Source organism: Balaenoptera borealis (assembly GCF_965194805.1).
Source record: "Balaenoptera borealis genome assembly, chromosome: 12".
NCBI classification, from domain to species: domain Eukaryota; kingdom Metazoa; phylum Chordata; class Mammalia; order Artiodactyla; family Balaenopteridae; genus Balaenoptera; species Balaenoptera borealis.
In genome coordinates, this window is record NC_138869.1 from 28,797,374 (window position 1) to 28,815,028 (window position 17,655).

General features: G+C 42.4%; 1 long non-coding RNA gene across 1 annotated transcript; it reads right to left on the reverse strand.

The window, feature by feature from the left end:
- Positions 1-926: 926 nt before the first annotated feature.
- Positions 927-7,765, reverse strand: LOC309606974. Its single transcript, XR_014232173.1, has 2 exons — positions 5,762-7,765; positions 927-5,168 (listed from the first exon to the last, which is right to left on the reverse strand). It is a non-coding gene; the product is annotated as an uncharacterized lncRNA (long non-coding RNA).
- Between the last annotated feature and the right edge of the window lie 9,890 nt (positions 7,766-17,655).

Sequence of the window (17,655 nt, forward strand, 5' to 3'; positions counted from 1 at the left end):
TACCTTGGGCATGGAGTGTAATGTATTCAGGAGCTCATATCTAAAACCCATAAACCTTTAAGCCTGAGGTTCTCAGCCTCACACACATTAAAAAACGCCCTCCTATGTACGTATCTTAACAAATTCCTTCTAGATGTGCTTGAACCCCATAAACCTTAAAAGGGACAAGCTCGTCCTCTCAATAATTCTCTGCTGTCTCTGTGTCACTGCCACATGCTTCTACTCTTCTCTTGCTGATTAGATACAGGAAGAGATGGGACATGCAAGGTGCATTTTATGATTTCCCTGTTCCTCTACTGGTAAGATTCAGGAAGAGCAGAAAAAAACGAGATGGATTTCATGAGATCATTTGGGGGTTACTTGCTATGGGAGCAGGAAACAATGAAATATGAATTTTGTAACAGCCTTGTGGTGCTCAGTCTGGACTCCCTCTCCGTGTATCTCCAGGGGGAGGTGGAGAGCTGGGGATGGTTTGGGGGACTCAACCAAAAAGGAGAACACACCAGTGAGCTCAGGCCGGATGTACTGATGAATTGGGGTGGTGGGAGTTGTGAGTTCAGAGACCCCTCTGACCACGTCTGAGCACAGTTGCCTCTCCTGAGTTCTAGTAAATAAACATTGTACTTTTCTTAAATTAGGAGATTCTTGTGATTCATTTCTTGGGCAGTGAAGTCTGTGAAGCATCCCCTCAGTGCCTGAGTTGACCTTTGGAGTTTGTGGCCATAGTGTAGGGAGAATCATGTGCCAGGCTGACTCTTGGGAAGGAAATCCTCTTAACACTTTCATCCATAAACACGGGGTCCAAGCTCGGGCCACATCTGAGGTCTCTGTTAGCCGAAAGTCTTTGCTTTCAGAATCTTATTCATCTACCTCCTAGTGCAGTGCCCAGCAGACAGTGGGAACTCAATAAATACTCATTGAATGAATTAATTTATCTAGGCAGCAAGAAGCAGCGGAAAAACTATGGCTGTTTGATGCACACAGACTTGAGTTTCATCTCCAGCTCAACTTCTTTTAACTGTGACCTTGGGCATGTTAAGTATGGTCTCTGTTTCAGTCAGGATCCAACCAGAAAAAGAGAACACTCTCTGTATTTAAAATTGAGGGGATATAATGCAGAGAATTGGTTACATGGGTCATGGAAGATGGGCTGAGTAGCCAGTGGGGGTTGACAACCAGACAGGAACTATGGGAAACTTGTATCACCCCAAGGGGTGAGGGACAAAGAGGAGAGACAGGATTACTGAAGCTCAGGGTCTAGACTCAGCTGGCATAAGGCCACCAGCCAAGTAGATTTTGGTTGAGCTTTAATGTATATAGTTTATATCATGAAAATAATAGAGGTATTACACATATTTTTTTTTCAGACTACTTATGTGCCCTTCCCTTCCCCTCTCCCTAACCTAATTCTAATAACCTCATTCTATTAAGAGCCACTGAAATAAGACAAGTTTAATCAGGGAACAGAAAGCCTGGCTCATAGCAGATGCTTAATAAGTTTTTCAGCAAAATGAAATTGTAATGCAGACATCTGGGGGGGAGTAGATTAAGTTGCCATTACCTTGGGGTGAAGTAGCCTGTAAGGTCTTTTCCTGTTCGCTGGGTCATGGATGGGCCTGGCATCCTGGTGGCTCCTCATCCAGAGGCACATAAAGAGGTCAAAGTGTCTTAAAAACGTGACCACCCCAGATCTTTTGGCACAGTGGCATTACAAATGCCCGGCCTCAAGTCTCCCATCTACCCCAAAGGTATTACCTGGCAGGTAATTCCTTGCTGTAAACGAAGCTTTGGTATGTGTATCTTGTATACATTTTAAGGATTCACAGCATCTCAAATACTATCTTTCCCTAATAAAAGAAAATACATCTAGTAATGCAGAGACCTGGAGTAACCATGAATTAGCCCTTAGCCTCTGGGAGGAAAGACCACTGGGCTGTCTTTTTAAATTCTTCTAGAGAATTAGGCCTTAGCCTGTTTGCTCTGTAAACCAGTCTTTTTTGGTATTGGTCAAGAAGACACTTCTTTTGCTTAATCCCTATTTTCTAAAAGGGTCAGAGGTAGACTTAGGCTGCGAGAAAGCATTTAAAAAGTCCAGATAAGAATCTCCCTGGGGGCTAGAAGAGGGATGGATTAGCAGTCCGCTTTCTTTTCCCCAGACACACCGTCTTGCACAAAACACCCACTGGCCCCTCATATTTTACTACAGAGAACGCTCATACTCAGAGGAGAGAATTCGTCCATCTGTAACAACACAAAGTCTTCATCTAATTCTATCAAATATAATGAATGGCATAGGAAAGAAAGTTTGTTTTTTTTCCAAAAAGAAAAGATGCCAATATTAAGAAATTATTATAAAATAATTGAAAAATTTTTTTCCTTGTTTCTCAGAATGGCCAAGCCCAGTCCTGTCTCAAGAGTCTTTGCGTTTGTGTCCTGACAGGAGCTCTCTTTCCTCAGCTTGATCCCTCATGTCATTTGGGGATCCCTGTGGTCTCTGCTCATATGTCACCTCCTCAGAGAAGTCTTCCTTGATCACCCTACTGACAAAGTTTCTGCTCTCATAGAGCTGACCTTTCCAGGGATGACAGATAAACCAATTAATGTTTAATGTTTAATATCACATGAAACCAAGAAAGGGTAAGGGCCCTAGAGAATAATCTGGATAGGAGGAAGGGGGCTTTATTGGTTAGTCAGCAAAGGCCTTGCTGATGAGTGGACATTTGAGCCAGGTAATGACAGGAACTTGCTCTGTGCATTAAAAGAAAAGAAAGCCAGAGGTCTGGATTGGGGTCCCTGAAAGGCAAAGGTAGGAGGTGAGATCCATGAAGTAGCAGATCACGGAGGCCAGGATAAAACTTTGTACTTTATGGTTCTAAGCAGAGGGGTAACATAGCCAAACTTCCATTTGGTCATTCCGGTTACTTTCCGGAAAATAGACTGTTGTAGATTGAGGGAGGACACAGAGAGACCAGTTAAGGGGCTCCTGGTTTGGCTTTCTTTGGGTGACTGAGTAAAGAGTCTATGTATTTGAATTCCCTTTTGATTTCTGGACTGTGTTCCATTGACAGCCCTTCTCTAAACTCTCATAAGACTGGCTGTACTGGCTCATGGGAATTATCTCATTTACGTGTACGTGAAGTGCTCCCAATGTACCAGCCTCAATGCCAAGCACCAGGGTACAAACTTGCCAACCCATAGTTATTAATAAAACCAAAGGATGGCATGATCCTAAGTAGGCAAAAATTTTCAGATGATGTGGCTTTTTCAGCCAATGGTTTTTTTTTTTTGCTTATTTAACAGAAGAATGTTTCAAGGGGTGGGGTGGGAGAATGAACTGCTTTGTTTTTTCTTTCCTTGCTCTCTGACTTATAAAAATGTTTGTGAGACACGCACACGGCCTGAACTTCAGAAGGAAGATTAGCAAGAAGGAGGAAAAATCAGATTCATCTTTTGAGTCATCTGGCAGGAGCAGAGAGGTTCTGAGCTCAAAGGAGGCCCTCCTGCCTTAAGTAACTCATTCTGTCAGTTCAGTTCAGTGGCAGGAAGAGCTTTCAAGGCCAAGCTTGGGTCCAGGCTCCAGTTCACTTGAGGGAAACCCCTAAAATTATTTCTAGCAAGGAGACAATGCTATTGGTTCAATTTGAGACCCTAAAGTGCCAAGAGAGAAGTGTCCATGTGGTGTGAAAATCACTTCCAGGCCCCAGTGGCTGACAGTCATAACTAGTAGCATCCTGCTGCCATGACAACAAAAGTATCACACTTCCAATGACATTCATGGGTGGCAGGAGGCAAAAGGACCCTGAAGAGACCAAGTTATAAAGCTTTTCAATGTTGTGTGTAATGCTGCAGAGCCCACTGTCTTGAGCCTGTTTGAAACAGAAAATGAGTTGCAGGTGAACTTGTGAGAGAGTAGTTCTGGAATCTTAGAACATTCCTGTAAATCTTAGAACATTCCTGTCCCCCCTCCCCTTTTACTTGTTTTCAACTGTTAATGAGATGGGTCGCATTCATCCTAGGTATCACCTTGAACTGGAGTTGAAAGTTCACACTTCTACCAGGACCATCACTTGGGGAGATAAAAAGATCAGCACCCCAAGACCAGCACATAAATTAAAGCAGTGTCACGATCACTCTGTTTTGCTAACACGACCTGATGCTCAGGTTAAAATTCCGTACATGGAGCCTCTCAGGGTCTTCATTCTAACGTAAGCCTCAACATCCCAAGCTGGAAGAACTGTCTTTTGTGGCTTATTTTGCTTAGTTTCCTTGGTGGAGGGGGTCGTCAGTGATTTTTTGTTAAATTAGGTCGAAAGTCCTTGGAATAAAAGATAGAGGGACATTTTGTAGAACAGGAATAATCTTTATGCTGTGAAGGACACCAGACTAGCAACGAGACTTTACACATTGATCTCATGAGTTTACCTTTGTCGACTCCATGACTGCCTCTGTTTTCTGCTCTCCTTTTGAGAGATGGGAAACGGAGACCCCAGCACAGAGCAGGCAATAGATCTGGCAGGGTATGATATAAACCAGACACTGCAAGGTGGCATCAGCTGGCCAGCTCCTAGAAAAAAAATGAGAAGGGGCTCTCTGTAATGATTCACTGACTTGGGACATGGAGGAGACTCCAGTGCAGTCGGTCTGATGGGTGCATAAATGCTTTAGGGGCGTCTCAAACCCCTCTGTTCTCCTAGTGACAGCCATCCACCTGTGATGTGACTCACTCTGGGTACCAGTTTTCATTTGGAGGCTTTTAGTAACGGATGGATGGAGCAGGGCTGCTGCCCTGGCGCCCTTCAAGGGCTCCCCATTCTCATTTTCGTCTGTGTCACTGGTTCTCAGCTGGGGATGACTTTGTCCCTGGAAGACATTTTCCAATGTCTGGAGTCATTTTAGGTTGTCACTATTGGGAGGGGGGTGCTTCTGGCATCTAGCGTGTAGAGGTCAGGGATGCTGAACATCCTACAACGCACAGGACAGACCCCCTCAGCAAGGAATTATCGTGCCCCAAATGTCTACAGTGAGAGGTGGAGAAACCCTTTGGTGTTATTTTCATTCTTTTTTTTAAATTTTATTGAAGTATGGTTGATTTGCAATGTTGTGGTAATCTCTGCTGTGCAGCAAAGTGACTCAGTTATACACATACACACATTCTTTTTTTTAATATTCTTTTCTATTATGGTTTATCACAGGATTTTTTTTTTTTGATTTTTCCATTGAGTTCTTTTTTTTTAAACATCTTTATTGAAGTATAATTGCTTCACAATGGTGTGTTAGTTTCTGCTTTATAACAAAGTGAATCAGCTACACATATACACACGTTCCCATATCTCCTCCCTCCCGCATCTCCCTCCCTCCCACCCTCCCTATCCCACCCCTCTAGGTGGTCACAAAGCACTGAGCTGATCTCCCTGTGCTATGAGGCTGCTTCCCACTAGCTATCTATTTTACATTTGGTAGTGTATATATGTCCATGCCACTCTCTCACCCTGTCACATCACACCCCTCCCACTCCCCATATCCTCAAGTCCATTCTCTAGTAGGTCTGTGTCTTTATTCCCATCTTGCCACTAGGTTCTTCATGACCTTTTTTTTTTCTCCTTAGATTCCATATATATGTGTTAGCATACTGTATTTGTTTTTCTCTTTCTGACTTACTTCACTCTGTATGACAGACTCTAACTCCATCCACCTCATTACAAATACCTCCATTTCATTTCTTTTTATGGCTGAGTAATATTCCATTGTATATATGTGCCACATCTTCTTTATCCATTATCACAGGATATTGAATCTAGTTCCCTGTGCTCTACAGTAGGACCTTGTTTATCCATTCTATATATAATACTTTGCCTCTGCTAACCCCAAACTCCCAGGCCACCCCTCCCCCTTGGCAACCACCAGTCTGTCCTCTGTGTGAGTCTGCGAGAAGCCCTGCTCTTAATGAATGATCTGATCCCCACCCTCCCCCACCCCACCCCCCATCCCATGTCCTTCATTGTGGCCCTTAGGAGGACTCAGGACAGAAGACAGGCCTGTGTTTGTCTTTGCTTTCAGATTTTGTTTAATAGTTTTGTTTAATGGTCTCTATTATATTTAATCGTCTGTATTCCACAAGGGAGTAGAGAGTTGCTCTTAAGAGCTAGTAGGCTTTGCAGTGAGACAAACTAGGATTCCCTGCTTTGGGTCTGCTACATGCTTTCTGTGCGGCCTTGAGCAAGTAAACTTCACTACTTGGAACTCAGTTTCTTCACTTTTAAAATGCGGGGAATAATATCCATGGTGAGGATTAAACAGGAAAAATTAATATAAAGCAAAGAGCACCATGCCTGGTCCATAGTGAGGCTTAGTACGTGGTAGTTCTGTGAAGAAGACAGAGCAAGACTCCATGAGCTGAACTTGTAACAGCGCTGCCTAAGCATCTGTGCTAGGCTGAATGCGTGATTGCTGCACTAATTGTTTTTATTGTCTGTGGTTAGGAAACTATATGGCAGTTTCTGTGTCAAACAAAGATTCCCTGAGCACCATTCCCTTTTTGGAAAAATGCTGCTTTATGTATGATGTATAATCTTTGGTATGGAGGCATCAAAATCAAAATAGAAAATATTCACAACTACAAGCAAAGGTAACTGAGGAGAGGAGAAACATTGAACTCAAAAAATTAAACAATGACTTGGATTTTGTGGTGATATCATTCTGGAAAAACTCTAACTGGAAAAAAATTGCTCTTTTCAGGGAACATTTCTCTAATCTTGAGCCATTTCGCTTAATGATTCTTGCCTGCACCTGCCTCCCTAACCCTGACTCCCCAGAAACGTTTCTGTGTTAACCAGAATTTCCAAGCAAGTTTCTCTACGTTCACATGAGTCGGGATTCTACTAGGATTCTGAGAATGCCTCCAACATGGCTTACGATGGATGTGTGTGATGGAAGGCCCCTGTGGTTTTCATTTTGGACTTGACTTAATCAAAAACAATCACGCTAACAAAAGAGGGTGGGAGGGAGTCTGCTTCTTCCAGTTTTTCTATTGTGTGGCCAATTTAATGTCGGACTTCTCAAAGGGCTTTAAAATATAAGGCAGCAGGAAAAACAATTTAATGTAGAAATGCCAGCATGGACTAAACTTAAGTAAAGTAAATCAAGCATGAAGAAGTAGAGTGTCTTAAGGGTATAGGTTTTGCTTTTTTTTTTTTTTTAATTTCAATGCTCGACTGCACAGGACTGTGGAGTTTGCCTTTCCATGCATGAATATAACCGTCAAGAGAAGGCTTTCATCAGACACACCCCAGCGGGTACTAGAGCCCCTCTCACTAGAGTCGTCAGCCAGTCTGATTTCCCCATTGGTTAAATAAGATGAGAATTTCAGACACAATGCTGGCATCCTGTGCTGAGATGGACGAAGAAACTGATTATATCATGTGATATCCAGACAGATCCAAAATATTTCCTCTACTCAGCTACAATGCCTGAAATTCCTCCTTTGAGGTAAAGCTTTATAGACCCTAAAGCACAGATAGGGTGTTCAATCTGGAAATGGCAACCCAGTAGTTATCAAGCTTGGTCGCATATTAGAATCAGTTGGAGAGTCTTTAAGAATTATTGATGCCATTCAATATCTACAAGAAAAGATAACTTAATTGGCATAGGGTAGAACTGGGCATCGGTATTTTTAAAAAACTCTCTCACAGAATGTTTTAGCCTGCAACCAGTCTTGAAAACCATTGCAGGGACTTCCCTGGTGGCGCAGTGGTTGAGAATCCACCTGCCAATGTAGGGGACATGGGTTTGATCCCTGGTCCGGGAAGATCCCACATGCCACTGAGCAACTAAGCCCGTGCGCCACAACTACTGAGCCTGCGCTCTAGAGCGTGCAAGCCACAACTACTGAAGCCCGTGCACCCTAGAGCCCGCACGCCGCAACTACTGAGCCCACGTGCTGCAACCACTGAAGCCCGTGTGCTCTAGGGCCTGCGTGCTGCAGCTACTGAAACCCGCACGCCTAGAGCCTGTGCTTCGCAACAAGAGAAGCCACCACAATGAAAAGCCCACGCACCACAACGAAGAGTAGCCCCCGCTCGCCACAACTGGAGAGAAAGCCTGTGTGCAGCAACAAAGACCCAACACAGCCAAAAATAAATAAATTAATTAAATTAAATAAAAATTTTAAAAAACCATCGCAGTAACAATTTAAGCTCTGTTCCTTGGATTTTTTTTTTTTTTTCCTGATTCAAAACACCTACAGTTGACTGTATACCTTCACTGATCACAGTGACTCCCTTTGGCACTGATTCATGAGATAGAATCTTGGGTTGGGGTAAGGGAGCAGAGAAGCTGGAGGGAAGAGAAGGAATGGCATATATAGCGTGAACAGGCTCCATGTGCAGGGTGATATTAAAGTATTTAGCAACGTGCCACAGGTCCTGAGCTATCAGCACAGATGCTCCTTAATACCAGGTCTGCTCGTTGATGTACCCCTAACTTTGAGAATCTGAGTATTAGGACACTGGCAGCTCTTTGTAACTCTTTCACATTGTGAATTCATCCTATCATCAGCAATCTTCTAGCAAAAATCCAAGTCAGGGGAGGGGAGAAGAAGTTGAGTATTGGGGGACCAAGGATGCAGGGTGTGTGACTGGCTATCTAGTCAGGGAGAGAAGGGTTTAATAATAGAGCAGCACTGGACAGAAGGCTGAGAGGTTTGAGGTGCAGAAACAGATGTTACCTGTGTCTCAGGGTTGCCTTGGTTCAGCCATGTTCTTGGGTGTTGAGATGTTTTATGAATGTAGTGCCCTTTGTAAGAATTCTAGAGATGAACTATAAAAAACTTGGAGCTTAAAAAAAGAGTCTTCTGATGAGAACTAATGGTTGTCAATAAACTCCCTCAGGTCAAATAACAACCAAACTATAAAATGTAGAGCCTGAGACCCCAGCGAGGGGTCACCATGACATCGTGTACATCATTAAACTAGTGACCCTCTGCTTGCCTGTTGGTGGCCGAGGGCCTCTCTCCTGCAGACTCAATCATCTGTGTTCTTTGCAAGTGCAAGAAGTTCCAGGGAAAAGAGCAGACCTGGTTTCAGCTGCCCCTCCAACCCCAGCTTGGCTTTCATCAACATTTTTTCCCCCGAAACCTTCCCTCTGGCAGTCCTGTTGATACAAGGCAAAAGCTGGAAATTTAAGTTGGAGTACAATTGGAAGTTCATAGTTAAAAATCCAGTGTGTAGTTGTCCTCTGACCTGGGAAATGTGCCTTGTTCCACATTAGTCAGAGATGCTCTTTGGCTTTGGTCCACCTTTGGCTCAATTCACGTTGATTTGAAAAATGATGTGCGTTGAAGTAGATCTGTTTTTGCAGATATCAAACAATGTTCAAACCCTTAAGATCAGAAATCTGAAAATCAGTTATACCATGTGCCTTTCAGATGCATTTCCAAGCTGTGGTGATTTATTAAAACAGTTGCCAGACACTATCTTTTTCCTCTTTCTCTACAAATGCTTGACTGCTCATGGTCAAGATTTTCCTTTCCATCATTGAAGCATTGCATTGCTAAGCTGTTATTTATGTGATTTTTGAGGTCAAGAGGATATTTGATCTTCCCGTCACTCCCACCTTCAAAGAAAAGAAGAGTTAATCTTATTTCCTAGCATCTCCTGGTAAGTGAAAAATATCTCGGTGGCAAAGATAGGCTGTTATTTAAAGGTCATTTCAGCTCCCTTGTATAACAACCTTCATTTCTGGTTCAGAATCAGTATTTAATGTCTGTACAAATGACTAGTGACAGGTCTTCATATGCAGCTTAGAGGCTGTGTTCTCAGACTGAGAGCCACCCCCCCCAGTCTTTCTGAAACTACAGTCATAAAAGTGTTTTATTTATTTGTTTTTAAAAACTTGTAGACAACCTACGGAATGGGAGAAAATATTTGTAAATGATGCGACCGACAAGGGGCCAATATCCAAAATATACAAACAGCTCATACAACTCAATATCAAAACAACAAACAATCCAATCAAAAAATGGGTAGAAGACTTGAATAGACATTTTTCCAAAGAAGACATACGTATGGCTAACAAGCACATGAAAAGATGCTCAAGAAAGCTAATTATTAGAGAAGTGCAAATCAAAACTACAATGAGGTATCACCTCACACTGGTCAGAATGGCTGGGGTCAAAAAGAACACAGATAACAAATATTGGTGAACATGTGGGGAAAAGGGAACCCTCCTACACTGTTTGTGGAAATGTAAATTGGTGCAGCTACTGTGGAAAACAGTATGGAGGTTTCTCAAAAACCTAAAAATAGAGCTACCATATGACCCAGCAGTTCCACTCATGGGTATATATCCAAAAAAACCAAAACCACTAATTCAAAAAGATACATGCACCCCAATGTTCATAGCAGCACTATTTACAATAGCCAAGACGTGGAAGCAACCTAAGTGCCCATCAGCAGACTGTTGGCTTAAGAAGATGTGGTATATATGTACAATGGAATACTACTCAGCCATAAAAAGAATGAAATACTGCCATTTGCAGCAACATGGATGGACCTAGGGAATATTATGCTCAGTGAAATAAGTCAGACAAAGAAAGCCAAATACTATATGATATCACTAATATGTGGAATCTAGAAAATAATACAAATGAATGTATATGCGAAACAGAAACAGACTCACAGATGTAGGAAACAAACTTGTGGTTACCAAAGGGGAGAGGGAAGGGGAGAGGGACAAATTAGGGGTATGGGATTAACAGATATAAACTACTATGCATAAAATAGATAATCAACAAGGATTTACTGTACAGCACAGGGAATTACACTCATTAGCTTGTAGTAACCTATAATGGAATATAATCTGCGAAAGTACTGAATCACTATGTTGTACACCTGAAGCTAACACAATATTATAAATCAACTATACTTTAATTAAAAAAAAGAAAAAAACTTTTGTTGTGGTTGTTTTTGGACCTCCAGTAGAAAGGCTTCTGTTGCTTGTACACATCAGTTGCTGCCACGTTACCATCATTGTTCCGTGAAAGATCCTCTTTTGTTCTATTTGTCATTCCCTCCATTTCATTGGCACATGTCCCACTCCCATTTATGCAAATGGTACTCTTTATTATTTTATAGATATTTTTCAATTTCCTACCTTTTTTTGCTAAGCATTGGGCATTTCAGATTTGCAGTGACCAATAGGATGTCAATTGCAGGATCCAGCATTCTCTTCTCATTAACTGGAAATGAGTTGGCTGGGATTGGGGGCTCCTCCCCTCTCTCCAGGAGGATGGGCTGCAGCCAGCCTCAATTTCCCAAAAGTCTCTGCGGATGCTATCAGCATGGGCATGCAACTCCCCTGAATAGCCAGCATGCACTCACAGCCTGGTTTGGTCCTGTTTTGCTGCATGCAAGGCAGCTCTCACAAAGCTCATGAAAAGGGGTGGGTTGTCCTCCTCATGCACAACCCACAGTACATCTGGCTACACTCCCACCTAAGAACTTCTCTCCAAGGGATGCTGTGATAAAGGGCAACTGCGTGTCCAACTTCCTGCTGTAACCCTTCTCCCTGGGACTCCTGGTCTGTCTCTAGGTGGCTTACACAGTGTATGACAAAGCCCCACACTCAACAGAGTTCTCCCATGTGGCTGTGTGTAGTCCTTTGCTTCTCATTGCTGCATAATACTCTGCCATGTGCATCCACTGAATTTTACCTGATTTCCTCTCACGGTAATGGACACGCAACTTCTTGCCAACACAGTGTGCAAAGAACATCCCTATTCATGGCCCTTTATGAACCTGTGTGAAATTTTCTTTGGAGTGGAATTTCTAGGTCACAGGAAATGCATATACATTATTTGCCTGAGTAGTTCTTCTACTGGAAGATTGCTCTTCTATGAGAACTTGCTCCTCTGCTGAAAGCTGATTGGCAGTTGGATTCCATGTGGAAATTCAGAGTCAGGAAAGATAGTCTGTCTAATCATCTGAATTGGGGATCCGCAATCTTGTGAGATGTAAGAATGGCCAGTTTCTGTCATGCATGCCTGGAGTGGCGGAGAAAGCTATTTTAGAGAGAAGAGTGAAGTTGACCTACAGAGAGGCAGAGATGCCAGAATATCATGTGGAGAGATCGAGATCCAGAGACTGGCTGTCTAGGTCTTGGTTTCCATCCAAGAACTATTTCCTGCCCTTGAGTTCCACAATATATTCTGTTCATCTCCTACCCCAAAGCAAGATTCAAAGAATTTCTGTTACCTGTGACCAAATGAGCTTTTAACACGAAAGAGATAAATCCTTCTAAAAATTGACAACAACAAACAGTCTGAATGTTTTTCTAAGTTTGCTGGAAGCCATATTCTAGAGATTTTTGGCAATGAAGTTTTGAATTGAAAGTCAAGTTTTATCTGTGTCTGTTCTCATGGAGAGATGGGGTTCTTTTATCAGATGAAGGCAGTTCTTGAATTTCTACTGAGAGATTTAAGAAAAAAAAGACAAAGTATACATCAGAAATTTTTACAGGACAAGGACCCTATAGAAATTCTATAGCAAGTCCCTAATGTGAAGACAGCTGTTGTAATGTATGACTTTGAAGTAAATTTTTTGGCATCAGGTAGACATAGTGTATATATGATGAGTTGAACTTTTCCTATTGAAATATTTTGTATCATGGTATAAATTGCCCTTCTGCCTATAATCATGAATTTTAACATAACTTTTAAGATTGTGGGCACTTCTTCAGTCAACTGACTCTGCTCTCACCTGTTCTAGAATGTTTGGATGGGCTAGATTTCAGTTTCAGTGGACATAGGTTTCCATAACGTCTTTATGCAGTGCTGGTTAAAAATGTGTGGTGAGTTTTGTTTCAAGGAGAATACCGTGTTGAGTCAGGAATATGGGAGTTGGTGGATTTAACATCATTGAACATGGTTGCTCTCTTTTATGACCAGTAAGTATACAGAGAGCTATGGAATGAAATCGTTGATGTCAGGACATTAAAATATGGTTGATATAATGCCAAGGTATCTTCTGTGTTTCTGGGTTGCAGTAACAGTTAAGGTGAATGCAGCTGTTTTTACAGTTTTATTAAGAAAATGTTTTTCTTCATTTAAAGGTAGTTGTCAGATCTTTGGTTTTGTTTTGTTGGGACTACCTCTTCCATCCCTATTCTATCCTTTCTGAGAGCTGTTTCATCTTCTCTGTAGTTTTTGCCCAATAATTTTATCTTTTCTCTCCTCCCATTTTATTTTCCTTGATTCATAGCCCATCTGTTGTGAATCTCAGATAAAATGTAGTAAAAATTCAGATTTATGGCAAGGGAAAATCAGAATCAGGTGGTTTGCAGTTAAAGAAAAACAGATTCGTAATGGCAAAAATCTAGCGAAATCACATGTAAACCTAGAATATATTGAGTTCTTGTCACAGGAAAGCATAAGAAAGATAAGTGAAGATGATCTTGAGTTTTCATTTGAACGTTTCTACACGGTCAAGGCATAGATCAGTAAAAAACATTTGAGGTTGTGGGGAAGCAGTAGCCTAGGTCCTGTGAGTTTTTACCAGAGGAAACTTGCTCTTTTCAGCTTGTAAGCTTTTGCTTTTCCCATGAAGATAAAAGGCAGAATTTCAAAGCCACAGTTCTCCTTTTGCTCCCAGGAAATGTTTTTGTGTTCATACTATTGTTACAAGTTTAACATTTTTTTCTTTTTTTAAAATTGAACAAATGAATTGCTGGGGTTTTACCACATATTTAAGTTTTTAACCTCTTTTAGTCCTTTAAACTTAATGAAATGAGTCAGAATAAGTGGATATGGGAATTCTAGTTTCTGGCTTTCAGGTTATGGGATAGGCTTCGTCACTGGGCTTGGATTTGTGTGGATGTCCTTTGCTCCCTGTGAACAGAACTTGCCTCGGGACTGTGGTGGTGGCCTGTGACCTCCGAAGCCCTCCTTCTCTCTGAGGGCTGAGCAGGTGAGACTTGAGGGGGTGCTTCTTGGAAGTCTCCTCCAAGGCCTAAATTAAAAGTGGCCAAACATTTTGTTTGGCCAACCTAGGGCTTCACGAAAATTTTAAATGTCAGTGCATTCTCCGCTACTCCTTTTCACTAATACCCAGCATAATTCACACACTTACGCTATGTGCTTGGCTCCTGTGGGGATTTTGTAATGCCTGGCTTAGATGATAGACAAATGGCACCTCAGACTATCCATTCATCCATTCACCCACCCACCCACCCACCCCTCCACCCATCCATCCATCCATAGAAGTTTATTTAGTGCCTCTATGTGCTAGGTACTATGTTACATGTTGAGGATATAATGGTGAACATTAAAATTCCAAGTCTCTGCTCTCCAGGAACTTAGTCTGGTACAAAAGACAGGCATTACTCAAGCAATCCGACTAAATGAATGCATAATTATAAACATTTAGAAATACATCTAAACCCTGTAAAAAGGGAAAGAACTGGCTCTAGACTGGGGGAGGAAATATGGTCATAAAAGGCTCTCTCCAGCAGGACAGTGGAGCAGGAATCTGAAGAATGAGCAGGGTTAATGGAGGAGGGAACACTAGAGGCTGGGGGAGCCTTTGCACAAGGCCCTGTGACACCAAGGGCTCGGTGTGGCCACAGGTCAGTAAGATGGCCAGAGTGGCTGAGCACGTGGGGAAGTGGCTCCAGTTGAGGTGGATGAGGGGCACAGGGGTCGTCTATGAGGGCCTCGTAGACCAATTAAGGCTTTTGTTTCTTATCCTGAGAACAATGAGAAGTCACTGAAGGCAGTGATGTAGCATGGCAGGTGTTTCACCAGGGACCTTCTGGCTGCTAAGTGGAGAATGGAGGGGAAAAGAGGGGGAGTGAAGCAGTGAGACCAACTAGGAGAAGGCTGTTGCTGGAAGAGAATGGTGGCTTGGACAGTATGGTGAAGGGGTTTGGAGAGTGGTTGGCAGAGCCATTAGATAGGTGATAAAATCGACTGTCCTAGGTGATGGGTTAGATGTGAGGGTGAGGGAGAGACACTTAGCAAGAATGACCCCTAGATTTCTGGCTCTGCAACAGGAGGGATGGTGATATATCATTTTATGTCAGAGAGACAGGTTATTATAGAGGAGGGGCAACGCTACTGCATCTTGGTCATTGGCGTCTAACAGCCTCCCTCTGGTCACCTGTGTTTCATCTCCAAGTCAGTATACACTGAGGTACAACTTGAGATGAGGCAGTTGGGGAGAGTTTGAAAGGTGACAGGTAGCAAAAGGAACAGTTTTTTATTGAGCACTTACTATGTGCCAAGCAATGAGTTAATCATTGGGATTCTAGTAGTAAGAAAAGTTAAATCATGTTTTTGCCCTCTTGGAATGTCTAGTCTAACAGGGGAGACATATAGTATATAATTACTTCATTAACTATATTTGCTTATGTGATAAATACCATGAGTGTAAGACAAAGTGAATTAATCAGGTCTGGTTGGGGAGGGGTGGGCAAGGTCAAGGCAGGCTCTCAAGGAAGGATGAAAAGAAAAAGAAATCATTCCAGATGAGGGAATAAACATTTTTGAAGTTCCCAAGGAATCTAAAGTATGGAGTGTTTAAAGAACTGAGAGAGAGATGTCCTTCTACCTGGTGAAATTGGGGGATACAGTGTGATAATGACGTAGACAGAAATGGGGTGTAGACCTGTTCCTGGCAGATCAGTGTCACTGCTTTCATGACCCAGGCATCTGAAAATTGTTTTTTTATAACTTCCCATTCAGAGAACTCGAGAAAAAAGAAAGACTCAACTGAGAAGAGTATGGTACTCACAAAGTAGAAATTGTAAAGGGAGGGATAAAGAGGGACTACATAGCGGTAGAAGCAAGGAGGCTGGTCTAGAGGAAGAATTTTTGAATCTTTGTGTATTTCAGACTCAAGCTTGGATTCATCCTTTTTCTTCTTTTTTGCGCTTGACCCCTTGGTCTGGGATAATTTTATTTGATTCCCCTTTAGATCCCATTAGTTCCTGAGCTCACTTTTTGACCAGAGTTATGGAAAATGTACCGTCTGGTAACCAGTCTCATCAAGTCACGCACGGAAGTGTTTTTTCTCTTTGGTACTTACCTAACAGCCTTCTCCAGAAGATGTGGGTGTCGTTTTTGTCCTGGATGAGAGAGAAGATTAAGATGGTTCATAAAGAAGTAAGATGCCCAGTGAGGTAGTCTTGTGGCACAGTGTCCCCTGCCTGCTTTCTGTTCTAACGTGTATTTTGGTATGAAGATACCCTGTGGTTCTCTCCTTATTTTTTTCTGAAATTTTCTCCAGTCTCCTTGCTCAGTTTTTGTCTCCTTTACCCTGCCTTTCATCATGTTGTAAGTTCCTTCTGTTAGCTACCAGAAATAGAGGCCTCACTAGGAGCTCTGTCTCATTTAATAACTTGCTTGAAAGAAAGAAAAGTGTCAAGGAGCATTTTAATCTTTCCCATTTTCTAGATACACTTAGCTGAACATAAATTTGAGACACTTCCTTTGAAAGGAGATCATGGCTTTCTTATCTCCGTGGCTTTCCTGATAATTTGAGTTGTGTGCATGTTCTTTTTTTTTTTTTTTAATAAATTTATTTTATTTATTTATTTATTTTGGCTGCATTCGGTCTTCGTTGCTGCACGTGGGCTTTCTCTAGTTGTGGGGAGCAGGGGCTACTCTTTGTTGCGGTGCGCGGGCTTCTCATTGTGGTGGCTTCTCTTGTTGCGGAGCACGGGCTCTAGGCGCGCAGGCTTCAGTAGTTGTGGCTCGCGGGCTCTAGAGTGCAGGCTCAGTAGTTGTGGTGCACGGGCTTACTTGCTCCACGGCATGTGGGATCTTCCCAGACCAGGGCTCAAACCCACGTCCCCTGCATTGGCAGGCAGATTCTTAAGCACTGTGCCGCCAGGGAAGTTCCTGTGTGCATGTTGTGAGATTGGGAGTTTCTTCTTGGGCAGTTCTGGGGACAGCATGATTGCTTCTATCTTGGAAATGAAATCATCTCCCACTTGTACACTTCTGCTATCACAGATATCCAAGCAATAGCTTCTCTCTGCCTGAAGACAGAAAAACATAAATAGCTTTTAGATTTGTTTTGAAACAGATTAGACACCCTAGATTTCACTTGAATTGGTGTTTGTGTGCACGTGCCTACATGGATATGAGTGTGCGTGTGTATTTGGGTGGGGGAAGGAAGAGAAAGCGCTGTGCCATGGAAAGAACACAGGACAAGGAATTTGGAATTCCAAATCAGAATCTCGGTTCCGTCTGTCCCCAGACTAAGTTGTATAACCCTGGGCACATCATCCCACTCCCCTGACCTCAGTTTTTTCATCTGAAAATGTAAATAATAATAATTCTTCCCTATCCTCAGCAAAATGCTGACTTGAGGATATGAACAAAAGCTTTCTACATATGAGGACATTATTATTAGAATTGCTGCTTCCCCTCCTGTGGTTAATCATTCATTCATTGGTTCATCCATTCAGTAATGATGGGGAGTGATGTGATGTGACTTGCTGGAGGGGAATGTGAGTGGAGGTGGGGGTTCAGTAGGGTGGCTGCAGTCATCTAGGAAGGAAATGCGCGTGTCCTAGACCCAGTGGTGGCTGAGAAGGTGGAAAGAAGTGAATGATTCAAGTTACGATAGAGTGCACTGATCAGCATCTTTTTGAAGGAAA